This window comes from Sturnira hondurensis, unplaced genomic scaffold, assembly GCF_014824575.4.
Source record: "Sturnira hondurensis isolate 20B ecotype Veracruz unplaced genomic scaffold, ASM1482457v3 Scaffold0003090, whole genome shotgun sequence".
NCBI classification, from domain to species: Eukaryota; Metazoa; Chordata; class Mammalia; order Chiroptera; family Phyllostomidae; genus Sturnira; species Sturnira hondurensis.
The window spans coordinates 3,304,731-3,322,617 of NW_028075721.1; positions in this window are offsets into that span (position 1 = coordinate 3,304,731).

Below are 17,887 nucleotides of genomic sequence, written 5' to 3' on the forward strand. Positions count from 1 at the left end.
TGTTCGGGGGGAGAGGGCTGTCCTGTGCATTGTGGGGAGTCTAACAGCATCCCTAGTCTCTACTCCCACTCTGACCACAAGAAATGTCTTTAGACATGGCCACAGGTCCCCTGGGGGCCAAATTCGCCCTGGTTGAAACACTGCTCTAACTTAATCTTCCCAGCAATGCTGCAGATGACTCGGGTCTCCAGTATGCTTATGGAGAAAACCTCGGGCTAAGGGTTTCTAAACTTGTACCTGGAAGCATGGGGTTTTGAAACCACATTTGTTCCCATCCCTTACAAGCCTTCACTGACTGCCAGGGGGCAGGAGGAGGAGGGCAACCTCTTGGACTTGGTTGCAATGAGCTTTTATCTGTTTTCTGATGGTTTGGAACTTGCCCCTGGCCTGGCTTGCTTTTTCAAGCAGGAGGAAGTGCCCTGTGCCGCATGAGAGCGGATTGTTGGATTTTAATCCCTTTAGGTGTGCCTGATTGATGCTCCTGTGTAGCACGCTGTGACCCGATTCATTCCTCCTCCAGCATTTACTGAGCTCTGACCATGTCCTGGGTATGATGCGTGTTGCTGGGGATGGAAGGGCGAGCCCATCTCAGCCTGATCTCCGTAATTGCTAACTTTCTATTACCTCTGGAGACAGACAACAAGACAACAGCAACCACAACGCAGCAGCGACCCAGACTGCGTGCCCTCGTGGGAGGCGCTGGGGCTCAGGAACCAACCAGGTGACCTGCGATCTGACTGTGGAGCCGGGGACAGGGTGTTCCAGGCAGAAGGAACAGCCCCTGCAAAGAGCCTCAGTTGAGAAAGAGCTTGGTCCATTTCAGCAACAGGCAGAGGGGTTTGCAGGGCTGGATTTACCGAGAGGCCTACCACTCCGAGCACCAGCGTTCACCACCAGGAGTTCCAGCCAATCACTCTGTGGACAGATTTACAAAACCACGAGGACTACAGCACAGAGAAGACAGTGGACCTTCATGTGCCTGGAGATGCTCAGAAACCGCCAGCCTTGCAGATGCTCAGGGGACATATCCTGGTCTCCACGTGTGTCTGTTTCTTCTTCCTGAGGCTTCCAGACCCACTTGGGTTGTTTCCACAAGCAGCAGTGGTGGGTGCTGGGCGGTAGCCTCGGGGACTTCCTGGGCTCCCTCCGTGGGGGGAGCCCTGCCTTTCTCCCCGCTGCTTGGGCCCCCAGGCCCTGCCTCTGTCCCGGCCTGTGCAAGGACCCACGGTGCCTATGGCTCTTCATTCCCTAGTCCACTCTCTGTTTGCCCTCCACTAGCATTCACCAGCTCAGCGCGCCAGATGCGACGTGACCTTAGGAGATCCTGCTGCCCTATGCCCACCCTCACCTTTCTGCAGGGGTGAGGTCCCAGGCATTGCCCTCTCCCTGTGCTTTGTGCTCCTAACTGTCCCAGAATGGATTCTCCTCCAGCCTCTCCTCTCAGAGTTTGCTTGGAGCTGGGCCTCTCTGTCACACTGGACCCATACAAAGCACATGTGGCAGCCTGCACTCTGAGCGTGCCTGGAGCTCTGCGGGCCCTGGGGAGCCAGGGAAAATTAAGCCACAATTCCTGCCTGCAGGAACTCATGGCCTCCTGGCTGCGGGGCTTACAGGGGCCAGCATTTCCTGGGCTAGGAGGCAGCCCAGAGGCGCAGGGACAAGGCTGCGATTTGCGGTCCAGAAAACCTGAGCTAGAATGCTGAGACCGGAAGGCAGTGGCTGTGGAGTCTCAGTAAGTTCCTCAGCCTCTTGGAGACGTGGTGTTCCTCTGTCACCTGCTGGAGGTGTGCTTGTCGGGACACCGCACCGGAGGCCTGACAGCCGCATCAGTGACAGAGGTCCCAGCCCTCTTCCCAGGGGTGGGATCCTCAGCATTTTTTTTCTCCCTCTGAGACCCAGTGGCAGCTTGTACCCCCTCCCCTGACCCCTGTGTCTCTTAGCCCCTCTCTGGTGGACTGCAGGTGGAGAATACTTCTCCTTGGCCCTAGTTCTCCAGGTATCCTGGTGCTGGAGAGGAATGCAAAGCTGGCCATATCTGTGTGGACTCAAACCCAGGCTTCACCACCGTTGTCTGTGTGATTGCAGGCCAGCGGCTCAGGCTTGCTGGAGATACTGCCTCCTTCATGGGAGTGAGGGAGGAGCAGGAGGGAGGCCCTAGCCCGAGGTGGCAATCAGGAGGCACAAGACTCAGTTTCTCCCTCCCTTGCTCCGTCTCTCTCTTCCTCCTGAATGAATGGATTCAGGACAAGATCACTTGAGGACATACATCCTTTGTCTCCCTGCGAGAGACCCCCATCTCCGCACCCCCCCCGCCCGCCACCCCCTGTGATTGTCAGCTACAGAGTTGGAAAATAAGAACGTTTGAAGCGGCTCTCAGCACTGCAACATCTGCACCAGACAGAACTCGAAGAGCCCTCAATCCCCAGTCATGAATGCACTATAAAAACAATGTGGCAGAAATGAAAATTGTTCCATCATAATATTTCACAGTTCCTTCTGACAAAAGCCAGGCCGCCCTCATGAATACACATTTCCCCGCGTCTTATGCATTATGCATCAGCCTATAGCAGGGGACCTGGGAATTGCCAGTCCCTAGTAAAGGGCCTTTGAAAGTGCCTGTTTTGTAAACAAATGGAGCCCAGGCCCAGCATCTGGGCTCTTTAGGTAATTTAAGACCGACTGGCCGCTGGAGTGCGGGCCAGAGCTTCTCGGGGCCATAAAGGGTCTAAGAGTCCCCACGGTTCCCTGGATGGGAAGGAGGTGCTTCAGCACTCGGTATTCCGATCTTTGATTCCATGGTGTCCAAGGCGGCCATTCAGAGGGCCAGGGACAATTCCTGCTGGTGTCAGAGCCAAATGTCGCTGGCATGCCAAATGAGTCCGCCAAAGCTGGCTCGCTGGCTGGGCTGTCGGGCGAATTAGTCAGGATTCAGGACTTCCCTGAGCCTCAGATGGGATGGAGCCCTGTGAGGAGGATGCTGATGGGGGCAGGGGACAAGGAGGCCCAGGCCCTAGGTGACCTGTCGCAGTGGCCTTGCCGGAGGCATTTTTGTTTGCCCAAGGTAGAGAGATTGGACGAGCGGTTTATGTGTGCGTTGCTGCTGTTCGGAGTTTCGGAGTGCTCTGAATGATCGTTCACTGGCCCCTGTGTTTGAAGGGTGGGGAGACTGAGACCAGACAGAGTAAGTGACATGTTCAAGGTCACGCTAGTTCGTAAGCAGGGGGTCTGGGACTGCTGGAAGCCCATCATCTTTTCCCGTCCCTCCCATGGCCTCAATCATGAATTGGCACCGATTGAAAGGACCAGGGCAAAATTGTTGCTGATTGCTACGATTTGAGCAAAGGGCGGCCTGGGATCTTTACAATAGCCCTGGAAAAGAGTGTAGCGCAGGGCTGTTCTGTGTAATTTGCAATCTGTCCTCTAAGGTAGCCTTAATTTAAATGGCGACCAATGTATGATAGATATCTACTCTCGTACATTATATTTGTTGGCGTAACAGGTGGTGATTGATTCCTTGCTACATGTATTTATTTCATAGAAATAGTCAGCTCACCATTGAGTGTACTGCAAATAGACTTGAATTGAGGAACAGAAATTCTCAATTCCACTGTTGGGGATGCCCTATTCTTCCCTTCTTTGCACCTCAAATTCTTACCTGTGAAGTGAGGGGCTTTGGAGGGAGGGTCTCTGCGTTGCATCCCAGCTGAACCTCCCCCCCTCCCCATCTGCCAGTGGGTGGGTCCAGGCACCGTGAGGAGGTCACAAGGAAGACAGGGCAGAGAGGGGCCACCTCCCACTGTACAGCAGTGCATCTGCAGGGCTGGAGGTCCTGGTGGGGGCAGGGGAGGCGGGATCGACCCCACCCCAGCTGGGGAAGCCCAGGGACGTTCGTCTTAGTGCTGCTGGTTGGTGCCTGGTGTGCCCCAGCTGCCAGCCTGCTTGCAGATCGGTGCCATTCGACTAATGAAAGCAGCCACAGCTGAAGGCTGATGAAGGCGGCGCGGCAACGTGTTCCCCCTTGGACACCTGGGAGAATCTACTGAGGCGCTGGCTGCTTCCCCATCCTCCACTGACAGGCGGAGGTGGCCGGGGGCGTGATCAGGACCACCACGTCACCTCTAACTCGGGGAGCCCACCCGTGCTCTTCAAGTGTGGAACAAGCAGTGTTCAAACTGCCATTTGGTTTCTGTTAAAACACTCCCCAGCCCCAGAGTTTTTGATTCAGGAGAGGGGCGTGTGTATGGGGTGGGGGGTGTTTGTGGTATTTCCGAGTGCCCAGGTGATGCTACTGGGGTCCCCAGGGACCCCATTTTGAGAACCACTGATACCGATATCTCAGCATCTTCAAACTGTTCAAAACTACTTCCAAATATTTGTGAAAATAAACAGCTTCAACTTCTACAGCTGGCACAACAGTAAGTAGTGTCCCTGAGGACCATAAATAGTTATTTAAATGTTTCAAATCAAGCAATAATTTCCCCTGAATTATGGAAGTAAAACGTTCAGTGTCGATATTCAGAAAAGTGGAGAAATGAAATCAAATTCAACGGGCACGCACCACCAAGAGACAACCGCTGCTAATGTGCCAACCTCCTTGCATGTTTGCCCGGTGAATGTGTGTGCCCACGTCTTCATGCTGGTCTTACTTTCGGAAATTGGGGTCCTTGGGGGTGTCAAGTAGGGTTATGAGCAAAACAACAAAAACAATAAAACCGGAACCAACAACTGAAATGGTGTCTGATTCAAGGTCAGCCTCTTTGGAAAATGCTGTGGTTGCCAAAATTAAAAACTCAAACCATTTCAGCTGGAGGAAGGAGACCTGCCTGGGCACACGATAGCCCAGAGGGGCCCCGGGTGCCAGTGGCTCTCAAGTAGGCTTCCCGGTGGACACCACCTCGTCTCCCGGTCTCACCATCCTGGACTTTTGAAGGGTTGGCGGTTCTTAGCTGTCGTAAGAGAAATGCATGGAGAGGGGTAAGAAATTCACCCCAGGTATAAAATTTATGGTTTCATCTCTCTCATCTCACCTGACTCTCTATCATTGGTCATCTTGGATTTTCCAAAAGGAGAGGCCTTATTTTGTTGAAAATTCCACAAATAAGAAATGGTCATTTTCCCTTAATTATCACTCTTGAGACCATCGGAGTCAGGATTCAAAGCCCATACTTTTCAGGCGGTGGCCTGAGCTTGCTGCAGGCCAACTTCCTCTTTGTGAGTGGACACAGACTCCATCCTGGGGGCCCCACCCTCATGGCTGTATTGCAACATAATTACCTCCCAAAGGCTCCACCTAAAAATACGGTCACATCAGGTTAGGGCTTTGACGTACGAACCTGGAGGGACACAGACAGGGAGCCTGGAACAGCTGTTCTACTTCTTAGCAAGCCAACTAACCCCCCTGAGGCCGCTCACGTTCCTGAAAGGGGGCGCTGTTGCCCACGGGACCCACAAGCCGGCCTCTGGGCTGGCCCCTGTGAGACGGGCACCGCCTGGCTCCCTGCACCAGCATGAACCATTCCCTCTGCCCGGAGTAACCTCTCCTCCTACACCTGTTCGTCCATCTAATTCCTACTGGCCCTTCGAGGCTCGACGGTTCATCCTTCTGTCAACCTGCCTCCACCGAAGCTCTTTCTACACTGGGTCGGTGTGTATCTCTGCCTCGTCCACTGGGCTGCGAGTTTCTCCTTAGGGACAGAGGTCGTGTGCCCCATCAGTGCCTGGGCCAATGAACACCGTGCTGTGCACTGCACAGAAGCAGAAAGGGACAGGGGATACCGTGTTTTGCCATGAATAACATGCACTTCTTTGCCCACATTTCTCAGGGAAAAATATAGGATGTACTATCCATGTATAACCCGTGTGTTATATACACAGATAGTACCTGAAATACCTTGTATCTGTCCTTGGGTTTTGTAATTATTTGTTACATAAAATTTCTTGTACCATAGTTTGTTCAAAATAAATGCTGAAGTTCCTTTATAATACAAAAAAAGTGTTGAAATATAAATAAATAAAAATGGAATTAAAAATGAAAAGATTTTTTTCCCTGAAAATTTGGGCCAGCAATGTGGGTGCGCATTCTGCACGGCCAAGTGCAGTGTGTTGCTACGACCACCGCTGGGAGGCAGAAAGAGAACCAGAACCAGCGGGGAATGTAAGGCAGCGCATTAAAACAGCGGTAGGATCGCCACCAGTGTGTAAACGAAACTCCTGCCACGATGGTGTGAAGGGACCAGCCCAGGAGGAAAGCCCCTTACTGAGAGGAAGGCACCTTTTCATGATGCCACGTGCCACACCCGGTGTCCAAAGGACCCGCCGGGCTTCCGGCGAGGGTCTCGTGTCCGTGTGAACATTCCGCGCACACACTGCTCCCCGGGGAGGGGGGTGACTGTGTCTGATACGAACACACTTTCCACCTACAAGTCATGGAGCAAAGAGCGAGCTTGAGCAGTTAATGATCATTTTAATTAACCCACAAAACTTGATGCACGGCCGGTCTTCAGCCAACCTTTTGATCCCAGCCTGAAATCTATTAGCCGGCCGTGAGAAGGAAAAGACAAAAGCTGAAGAGCGTTTTTACCTTGGTCGACATAAAAGTTGGCACTTCCGATGAGTCTAAGAGTGATCTATTTGCCATTGGCGATATTACATTAAATTAGGGAAACGTCATTCCCTTAGACGCGAGTTGAGCGAGTGTCCTGAATAACGGCTTCAGGGTAGCTGCGTCTGGGGCTTGTTGATGCTGGAGAGGGTAGAATGAACATTCCTGTTTTAGGAGGAACATGCCTTCTCCAGGAGAGAGTACCTTCCAAGCTCGTTTGACTCAGGATCTGGTCTGAGAGTCCGGTGTCACGAAGCCTGTCCTAGAGTAATCTGTGTACGTGCACAGAGGACTTCACGTTTCTTAGGGCTCGTGGGTTTCTGACGCGTCTGTCTGTGGAGTCCAGTCATGAGTCCGCTCCTAGGAAGCCGTGTGGTCTAGTGCACAGGATGCCAGGTGCCAATGCGAGGAGTCCCATCAGAACCATCTTTGGAATTTTTCCTAATACATGTATTTCCCAGGTGATATGTGGCAGGTCACTGCAACCTTCCAGGATGGGAGAACCAAGACAGCACTAAGACCTGACTGAGTGGCTCACTTGGTTGGAGCGTCATCCTCTACGCCAAAATTTTGTGGGTTCAATCCCCCAGCAGGGCACATACCTGGGCTGCAGGTTCAACCCCCGGTCGGGGTGCATACAAAATGTAAGCAATCAATGTTTCTCTCTCACATCAATGTCCCTCCCTCTTTTTCTCCCTCCCTTCCTCATTCTCTAAAATCAACAACATATCCTCAAGTGAGGATTTTTTAAAAAAATAAATAAAAATAAAAAATAAATAAAATACCCCAATGGTTTTCTTGCCCCCCATCCCTCACCCAATCCACGAGCAGAAATGAGTAGATCAGGAAGAGAGAGCACTGGGTTCTAGAGCCGTCACCAGAGAGAGAACTAATCTGTGTCTAACACTGAGATACATGTGGCAGAGATGGACCTGGGCTCAAATCCAAGCCGCTTTCCTTTCTAGGCTGTGACCCTGCTCAAGGAACTTGCTCTCTCCCAACCACCTCTTTCCCACCTGTGAATAGTTGTTGGAAAACGAAGCTAAAGGGCACGGAGTTTATGCTGCAACCTGAATTCCCTCCCTTTATTTACGGAAAAATAAAGGTACAGACCAGGAGATTCATTACAGGGTCTTCTCCCGAAGGAGATCCCGGGCACCAGATGCGCTGTGTTGCATTTCACGTCTGGTACAAAGCACAGTCGATGATGGGAATTCTCGATGGTGTTCCTGAGGCTGTGAGGTGTCAGGAGAGCGTTGCCTTTCTCGAAATCTGCTGTGAAGGAATATTGCTTATAAAGACTTCAAGGAGATGTTTCAAGTGAAGGTTATGAGCCAGTGAGTATTGCCGGTGTAGACGGCAGTATTTCGCCACAGGGTGGCATCCTGTGGTTTGGCATCCAAGGGCACCCTGAGCCGTTGAGAAAGCATTAAAATGTGGGCAATGTTGTGAAAAAGCCCTTTGTAAAATTGAAGTCGGAGGATGATCTTTGTGGGCAGGCACTACAGGGCGCTGAGGTCTGGCATGACAGGGGGTGTCCTGTTTGCCCGTACGCCTGGAAGGGAGTCTCCCAGACACTGAGTGCCCCTGAGTCCCAATGCCCCATCTCTACTGCGGGGTCACTGGTGTCTCGCAGAGCAGGTAGGAGGCTTCAGTAGACAAGCTGTGCAGGCAAAGGATTAGGTGTTCAACAAGGGGCAGCTACCTTGGCATCCTGGTAGGGGCAGTGCTCCTAGAAGGCTCAGATTTCTGCTGGGCAGACCAAGGTCACAGCCTGCAGTGAAGCTCAAGCCCTGAAGTGGAGACCAGAGGCGGGGGGAGGAGCGTGGTGAAAGCAGGAACACATAGGGCAGGTCCGAGTTGGCGTAGAATAGAGGGGACAGGCCTGGCTGGGGCTCTGCACTTTCCTCTCCCCCTGCTCTGCTCAGCTGCGAAAGATGGCGGGGTCCATCTGCAGTGACCAGTCCATCCCACTTTATCCTGGAATTTCCTAGATGAACAGTGGGTCCATTGTGCCCGGAAACCCCTCAGTTCCTGGGGAATTAGGGGGGTCGGTCCCCCTACTCTCACCTGCATTCACCAGCCCATGAACACCGGACCAGTCCGGTCCGGGCGGCTGTCGGATGATTCTTTCCGCCCCATCACTTGGTACTCGCAACCTCGGTCTTTCCTTGCTTCCACCACAGTCTCTGGCAGTGTTCAAGAGGGCCTCCGCTTCAGCTTAAGACTTGGGTTCCTGCTGAGAATGAAGGGACGTTGTCTAGTTCCCTGTGTCGACAGCATGCCCCAAATTCCTGCCACCGAGTAAGATGCTCAGTAGCATGCATTGAATGCGTACGTGGAGATCTTGCCTGGAGTTCCATGACACTTGGTTCAGGTCCTAAGGTACTGCTTAAAATTAAATTAGCTTCCCCACCCCCAAATCAGGTCACACAGCCCTGTCTGACTCCTATCTGAATGGGCAATTCACAAAGGCATAGTCCTCATGCTGATCTTTGCTGGGTCCTTGGAACTCGGGACGCTCAAGGCACCTTGCTGGGGCATGGCACACAACATTGGAAACTTCCTCTGTCCCCTGCAAGTTTCGTGAACCTTGAGTCTGAGCCCATTTCAAGTCATAAGAGGAACAACGGTCAAGGCACCAATGTCATGTGTTTAACTGTTCTCTGGCGTCGTTCCCATATATCTTTATTATTTGAGACATTCCAATACGTGGCACCCACACTCTGTCTTCCACCCTGATGCCCATCCCGGTAAGAGGCCCATTTTTTCTTTTTGGAGCCATGGCAGCAAACTGTGACTCATTCTTTGGAATACAGGGTCACCATGGCTCTAGTTTCAGACCTATTTCTTAGGAGAAGACAATATGACGCCCCATTCGCTCTTATTTCCCATTGTCAGAGCAGTCCATCCATTAAGATACTCACTCCCATGGTGAAAGTTGCAGGAAGTACAGGAATCTAGCTGGGCATGGTTGCTGTCCTTCAGCCATGGGCCACAGGCAGACATGCACTCTGTCAAGATCTGTGGAGGCTGTTGTCCTCCTGGTGACAGGAGATAGGTTTTGACTCAGACACACCTGCATTTGGCTCTCAGGCATACACAATTGATGAGACCTGTGACTTTGTTATTGTTTTATTATTGTCATCGTCATCACAGCTGGTGCAACTCAAAGGCAGCCTATTGCTGATGTAGTCATAACCACNGCTTCAGCTTAAGACTTGGGTTCCTGCTGAGAATGAAGGGACGTTGTCTAGTTCCCTGTGTCGACAGCATGCCCCAAATTCCTGCCACCGAGTAAGATGCTCAGTAGCATGCATTGAATGCGTACGTGGAGATCTTGCCTGGAGTTCCATTACACTTGGTTCAGGTCCTAAGGTACTGCTTAAAATTAAATTAGCTTCCCCACCCCCAAATCAGGTCTCACAGCCCTGTCTGACTCCTATCTGAATGGGCAATTCACAAAGGCATAGTCCTCATGCTGATCTTTGCTGGGTCCTTGGAACTCGGGATGCTCAAGGCACCTTGCTGGGGCATGGCGCACAACATTGGAAACTTCCTCTGTCCCCTGCAAGTTTCGTGAACCTTGAGTCTGAGCCCATTTCAAGTCATAAGAGGAACAACGGTCAAGGCACCAATGTCACGTGTTTAACTGTTTTCTGGCGTCGTTCCCATATATCTTTATTATTTGAGACATTCCAATACGTGGCACCCACACTCTGTCTTCCACCCTGACACCCATCCCGGTAAGAGGCCCATTTTTTCCTTTGTGGGGCCATGGCAGCAAACCGTGACTCATTCTTTGGAATACAGGGTCACCATGGCTCTAGTTTCAGACCTGTTTCTTAGGAGAAGACAATATGACGCCCCATTCGCTCTTATTTCCCATTGTCAGAGCGGTCCATCCATTAAGATACTCACTCCCATGCTGAAAGTTGCAGGAAGTACAGGAATCTAGCTGGGCATGGTTGCTGTCCTTCAGCCATGGGCCACAGGCAGACATGCACTCCGTCAAGATCTGTGGAGGCTGTTGCCCTCCTGGTGACAGGAGATAGGTTTTGACTCAGACGCACCTGCATTTGGCTCTCAGGCATACACAATTGATGAGACCTGTGACTTTGTTATTGTTTTATTATTGTCATCGTCATCACAGCTGGTGCAACTCAAAGGCAGCCTATTGCTGATGTAGTCATAACCACTCTTCAGGGAATAGTGGGGAACATTTTGTGTCTTTGGCCGCTACCCATAAAGGTCACTTGTGTCTCCCAACTGTGTGGTGATCCTGGTATTCTATGCACATTTCCAAAGGCCCTGCTGACGGTTACCCCAGTGGAAAACTTCTTGAGGGAACTCAGCGAGGGAAGACAGTGGGAGGTAAAGGTGTAATGGAAACATGAGGATTCTGAGCTCTGGGAGCTCTGGGCCAGGGAAGACAGGCTCTTGCTCATCCTCTTTCCCGTAAAAACTACACTTCTCCTGATGTTCAGCACAACCTCCCAGCTCAGGGGTTCATGTCTGAGCTCTGAAAGACCCGCTCTGTTTTACTCACTTTCCCACGGGGCCACACTTGTCCTTTTGCTAAACCTCCAGCATTTGTTCAAAACATTTTGCTCTACCTGGAATGTCCATCTGCTCTTCTACATTCAACTCCCCATTCACGAGTTCACGCAAAATCCTCTCCTTCCACTGCGTTCTCTGCGTGCCCATCAGGTCTTTTCCTGTATACTGTTTATCCCCCCTGTGCCCGGCCCGGGTGGTCTTTGACGACAGAGACCGCCTTACCTTCTCTGCCTCCTCTTGAACACGGAGGAGCCTAGGGTGACATTTGTCTCTGATCTCGGAGGAACTTCTGCGTTGCCTTTCTACACGGCTTTGTTGAAATTTCCAACACATAATCAGATCCTGAGAAAAGGTACTTGTTTTAACACAGCTGCTGGGCAGAGGTCATTGCTTTAGACAAATTTTCTTTTCTTTTCTTTTTTTAATGAGCTTAATCATTTTTAATATCTTTTCCAGAGCAGAATCCATGAAATGACCCTGCCTTGGCTGAAAGCCTTCTCTGGAGTGCTTTGGGAGGATTAGAGGAAGTTGTTTCACAGCCTCTTAACAGGACTGGCTGCCTTTCCCTTTCGTCGGGTTATCAGAGAGTGAGATTTGATCCTAATTAACAAAGGGGGAGCCCAGAGCTGGCAGTTTCTATTTACTGGGAGAGACAAGGGGCTGGAGTCTTTGGAGAAAGGAGGCTGGTATTTTCAATGATTTCAGCTTTCATCTGAACTTGCCGGGAGTGGGAGTGTTAAGGCAGCTTTGGGGAAACACAGCAGCCCCCCAGGAAAGGGAGGAAGCATCAGGGCAGGAGAGAGAGTGGTTATCGTCACAAGAGAGTCGGGCCTGGCCACAGGGACCGTCTCCAGCACCGAGGGAGTCAGGATTCATGCCATACAGTGCAAATTAAAAGTGACAGTGTTTCTGTATTGCTTAGAGATTGTAAAGAGAGATTTAAAAATGGGACAAATTAAACAGCAGTGTAATGAGAATGGATTCCAATTTTTGGCCTGTTGCTTTCTGGTGATAGGAGGCATTGGTTCACACTCGGAGAGGGTCATCTGAAAAGAAAGGGCCACGTAGGTGGTTTGCCCCGGATCCGACAGATTCCCTTTGGCTTCTGTGCGTTTGCTTGCTGTCTTTGCCCTCTGCCTGTGGCTTAATTTCTCCCAAAGGAACAAGAGGTAGGCACCCTTGCTTGTGTTCTCTCTCTCCCGGACACCCACCAAGGGCTGGCCATGGGTTAGTGCTTTCGAATTTCAGAGGGGCACACACCCATCAGAGACTCGCCCCAACTCCCAAGTGTCAGAAAGAATAGACGGAGAGGTTGAGAGTGACCGAGATTTGGAGCAGATTCGGGAGCGAGAAGCAGACCCCCATCGTCCCACCCTTGGTCTCAGACAGGGATGGCGCGCCCTCGAGAGGCCTCAGGGAAGTGAGCAGAGGGAGTTCTGTGCGACTGTCGCGGCAGCTGTGTGCTCGAGGACGCTGACCGCATCCCTGGCTCAAGCCCACATCCTTCTCAGAACGTGGCATTAAAATATTCCAGTCAGCTGCTCTGGAACTCCAGAAACACAATAAGCAGCAGCATTATTTTTAAAGGATCATTGGGCTTCATTAAGCAAAGAGAGGCTTCTCTTTAACATGGTTTTGAGGACTCACTGTCTAAACAGAGGGCCGGGGTGTCGACACCCCGGCAAGAGCATGTATTAATAGTCCTGGCTGTCTCTGGTGCATCCTTGAGCCCGTTGTTGCGATCACGCGGGGCCTCATTTCCTCATCTCTGTGTGCAGTGAGGACAAAAAAACTGTCTCCCGTTTTTTTGTTTGTTTGTTTTTTGTTTTTTGCGAGGATGAGATGCAGGAAGGCAGCTACATAACCGCTGCAAAGACCACCTGGCCTTCCATTCATTGATTCACTGAGAAACGCTTCTGCTGATCAGGGGGTGCTTGGATAAATATTGTTAGTTCAATTTCTGGATTTTGCTTCGTCATTGAGATCTAACGGGACTTAGTCATTAAAAATCGGGCTGAGGCGAAAGCACCGTGGTCCACTTTCACCCAAGGCCACCACCGGGCCTGTCCCTCTTGCTCAGGGCGAGGAAGTAGGTAGAGTTACTTTTCCACGGAGAGGAGGGGCAGGGCCTGGGTCAGTGCGCAATCCTGGCCATCAGCAGACTGGCTCAAATTCCAGGTTCGCTGCCGAGGGGCTGCAGGTAGACAAGTTGTCTATTTGTTTAACGCCTTGCTTTTGCCGCTCGTGAGGACCTATCTTAGAAGACTCTTGTGAGGCCACGTAAAAAGCGGCTCAGACTGCACCTCGCTGTGCCTGGCACAGAGTGGACCCAGGTGCAGCGGGGCCCTGCCTGCAGGAAAGGTGCTCCGGAGGGGGTGGTCTCAGGCCCCTGGCCTGCCTGTCTGTTCTCCCCAGGCGCTCCCCAGCTGCACTCCCCATCCCCCACCCCAGACTCGAATGTCCATCATCCAAACCTTGTCTCTGTTGGCCTGTGGACAAGCCCCTTGTCCTTCTTCGTGGGTGGGGCTGTGTGGGCTGCTTCTTCCCAGGTGGGTATGCTTTGCACCTCTTGGCTTCCTGAACTCACAGACTTAGTGAGAGGAGTTTTAAACCGCTGCAGTCCTTCCGGTATTTTTATTGGAATAAACAGAAAGGAGCCTGTGCTGTGAGTGTACAGCCTGCTGCATTTTTGCAAAGTTAATGGGTCTGTGTCCTTGGCGCCCGGGTTAGCAAACAGATTCTCACCAGCTCCCCAGAAGCCCACTTCCCCAGTGTCCTGTCTAGTCACCCATCCCCCAGGGTAATTTCTGTGGGCACTTTTGCTGGCGTTTCTACTTTATATAAATGGCATCACAGAGCAGGCAGTCTTCCATCGGCACCTTTCAGCATGACGGTGCGTGTGAGAGAACCGCCAGGGGTCTGCGCCAGTGTGGACGGCTTGTCCCCGTTGCTGTGTGGTGCTCTGTCGGGAACGGAGACCACGGCTTACCTGTCGCTCTACTGTGGTTGGGCGCGGAAAGCAGTGGCATTGACTCTGTGATGGTCATGGCGCCTGTACCCTGAAAGTCTCCCCCCAGCCCCCGCTGGCCCTAGAGGATCAGCGTGCCCATTGGGTGGGGCTTCAGGGCAATTGCAGAAGAGAGATGTTTTATGAACTCTGACATGCGACTTCAAGCTTGCGACAGCCCACTCAGTGACAGCCCAGAAAGGGAGGCGAGGGCCTCCCAGGGGTGCACACGGTCAGACTGTGTCTGGGGAAGTCTGGGTATTTGCCCGAGGGAACGAATCTAATAAATGCCACCCGAGGGTCTAATTCAACTCTTAACTTCTGTTAAAACAGTCTACCTCACCTTATCACACCACCTCTAGGCAAGGTTTGCTGAAAGCTCACTTTAACTAGGAGTTAGGGAAAATAATTTTTTTTTCCCCCCAAAGCAGAAGAGGTTTAGAAGAGGTCTGGCCAGGTCACGGCTGTCCTGGTCTGGCCCCCAGCTCCTCAGCTTTTAAGGGTAAAGCAATAGAATTCGTTACCCACAAGGACTACAGGGCAGGGGGCTAGACTCAAGGCAGACTGAAAGGTTGGAATCTTGATCCTGCTGCCCACTAGCTGTGTGACTTTGGGCAAGTTACTTGCCATCTCTGTGCCTGTTTACCCATCCATAAAACGAAGGTAATAACACTTGGCTACCTCAGAAAGATGACGTGGGGATTAACTGTAAAATGTATGGAAAGCACTTTGCATAGTGCCAGGCACCGAGCTGCTATTTCTTGGGCACTTACTGTTATAGTAAAATCCAAACTCCGTGGCAAGTCTGACATTCTGAGAGCTGGATACTGTCACTTCAGCCAACACTCTGAATCAAAGATCTTCACCAGCTCCTAAATGTTACATGGCTGCTGCCACCGCTTCTCCTTTCTGGAAATGTCTATTAAAATTATGATTCAATTGTCAGAAACAAAATATTCTTAAGATGTCTTCAACCATACCCTCAAATTATATGACAGCGCCTGGCTTTAATATCCATCTAAATAGTTACACTGTTGACAGGTTTGGGAGCAGCGTTTGCTCCGCCGTTCCTCTCATTAACTTATGTAGCAACATCGTAACTCTCAGGAAGGATGGGAAAAAAAAAAGGATGCTGGCATATTCCATCGGAATTCATCTCATACAGCGTCTGTGACAGAGCGTTTGCATATGAATGAGATGCGCTGACGTTTGCTCATTAACAGGCCAGCACTGCGGTGACGCGTTTGAGAGTTCAGGTTCAGGAGTTTGAGGCAAGAGGTGGGAGGCTCGGTCCGTTTGAGATTCTGCCGGAGTAGCCTGGCATAGATTCTCAGTCTGTGGGGTCTGGGTCCACGTTTCCATCCTGTGCCCACAAGCCCAGCGTCCCAGTGAGGCGATCGATGTGCCCGGTGTCCCGGCCACACTGACATGGTTTGTCATTAGTGTCCTCAAGTCCCTGGATGTGTATACACCGCTCTCTCTGCTCGAGAGGGCTGTCTGCCCTCTCTGCTTGGCGAGCCTTAAGGGTGCCATTGAACTTCAGTGTTTCTCTGAACCTGTCTCAGCTCCTCTGGGCAAATTTAGCCACGTCCTCTCCGGGCCGTGCACCAGACCCTTACTTACACCCAGAGTGTCCCGTGTTCCGCATTGCATGTCTTGTTGTGCTGGGGGCACCTCTTCTTTGTCCTGGCCCCGGCGATCAGTACGGGGTTCCAGGGGCAGAGTGAATGTTTACTGAGTGGGGGAATGTGGACAACTAGAGCAAGACGGGGTGAGGCATGTCCTGAGCTTCTCTCTCCAAGGCACCTGCGGTGTTTAAACAGCTCCGAAATGTCAGTAGCAGGCGGCCAGTAACACTCCACCAGAAAAGGTCAGCTCCAGTGCACGAGACTTGGGCTCAGTGTGGTTTCCCATGAATCACAAGCTTTGGAAGGGGGTTGAGTGTGTCCTCACAGCCACCTGGCTGCCCACAGCTTTTGAGGTGACCTCATTATGGAACAGAGAGACTTGGAGGGAATTAGCATCGGCACCAGGTGGTGGCTCATGTTAGTGTCTCGGGGGTTGGGCAGACGTGGGGCTTGTGCTGAATCCCAGGGGATGACATAGCACACCAGACAGGGGGACGGCCGGCGCTATCAGTTCCGAGGTACCTGTGCTGATTTGGTGGTGATCCCACACATGCCCTGGTAGGAGGTGGTTAAGGGAACAGACTCGGCATGGGTTCCAGTTCCGACTTAGCCATCCTTGTGACCTTGGGTACGTTTCCCAACCTTTCTTTCTAAAACTCAGTTTTCTCATCTGTGAAATGGGCACACTAACAGTCGCTATGGAATAGGTCATGGGCTCCCTTACAGAGTGACCTTCACAAGTGTCATACAGTCTATGACACATAGCAGACTGGGCTCCGTAGAGGATAACTGCTGTTAGCTACTAACCCAAATAATTCACATGCAAAATTCCCTGTGGTTTCAAATAGGAACATATTGGGCTGGCCAACAAGTCTGTTTAGGGTTTTTTTTTTTTCCTGTAAAATAAAAGACACGTTTTTCATTTTCACCAGTGATTTTATTAGTTTGGATATTTTGAGTGTGTCAGCTTTCTCCTGCCATTGGCTTCTGGTGGGTAGAGGCCAGGGGTGCTGCTAAACATCTTCCAATGCATAAGACAGCCCCACAGCAAAGAATTATTTGGCCAAAATGTCAATAGTACCAACCTCTTTTGACACATTTGGTCAGTCACAGCACCTTCTCCATACACTGCAGAGAGCTTTTTTGGTGTGTTTCAGTTGCATTTTTACCTTTCTTGAAATAATAAAGCATAATATGTCGAAAATGTTATGTATCTTCTCCCATCTTCAATAATAAAATGGCTGCACAAAAATTCACGGATTTTGATAAGTTTTTTTTAAAGGCAGGTTGATATTAACAGCTTCACAATACAGTTTTAGTGAAATTGTGTCAAATGAAGTTAAAGACAACCAAGTGCTACTGGAGCCAAGTACAGAAAAATGTAACGGACTTTTTGGCCAACCCAATCAAGTGAAAACTCGTTCAGATTCTATGATCTGTGACCTCTGTGATTAAATGTCATGGCCAAGGCCTTAGGGCCGCTGGCTGTCATGCCTTTGTCACTATTGGGCAGCCCAGTACCCGTTCCACCTGGTCCAGGAGGGCGAGCTGTAGGCAACAGCCCAAGACCTCGCAGTCTTTTTTGGGCCCCACCCCCATTTCCATCCCTCACCCCATTTACTCTAGGTCTGGGCTGGACCCCTCAACCCAGAGCCTGTTTCCAGCCCTTGGGACTTTCTCTCCAAACTACGGCTTCTCCTAGGCTTAGTGATTTCTTCTCTCATCCACGGGGCTCTTTGTCCTATTCCTTGTGCATTTTCTTTACAGAAACTCTCCTTCTAGCTCCAACCCACAGCCTCCAGGGGAAGGCGAAGGCCCTGGGCTCGGATCAGCCTCCGGGAGGCAGTCCCTCCCGTTCTGCCTGGCTGGGGCCGAGTGAGTGATGCTCCGGTTTGACTCTCTTTGTATGATCTAGGGGGTGACAAAGAATCTTGCAGCCTGGATCCCGCCTTCAGAAATTCTCAGAAATTCCAATTCGGATGATCTGGGCCATAGCTGGAGCCCTGTTGTCTTTCTTCCTGTCTGTCAAACATCTCATACACCTCAGAGGAGAATAATGTATTCTATTTATCAACGATTTTATAATATATA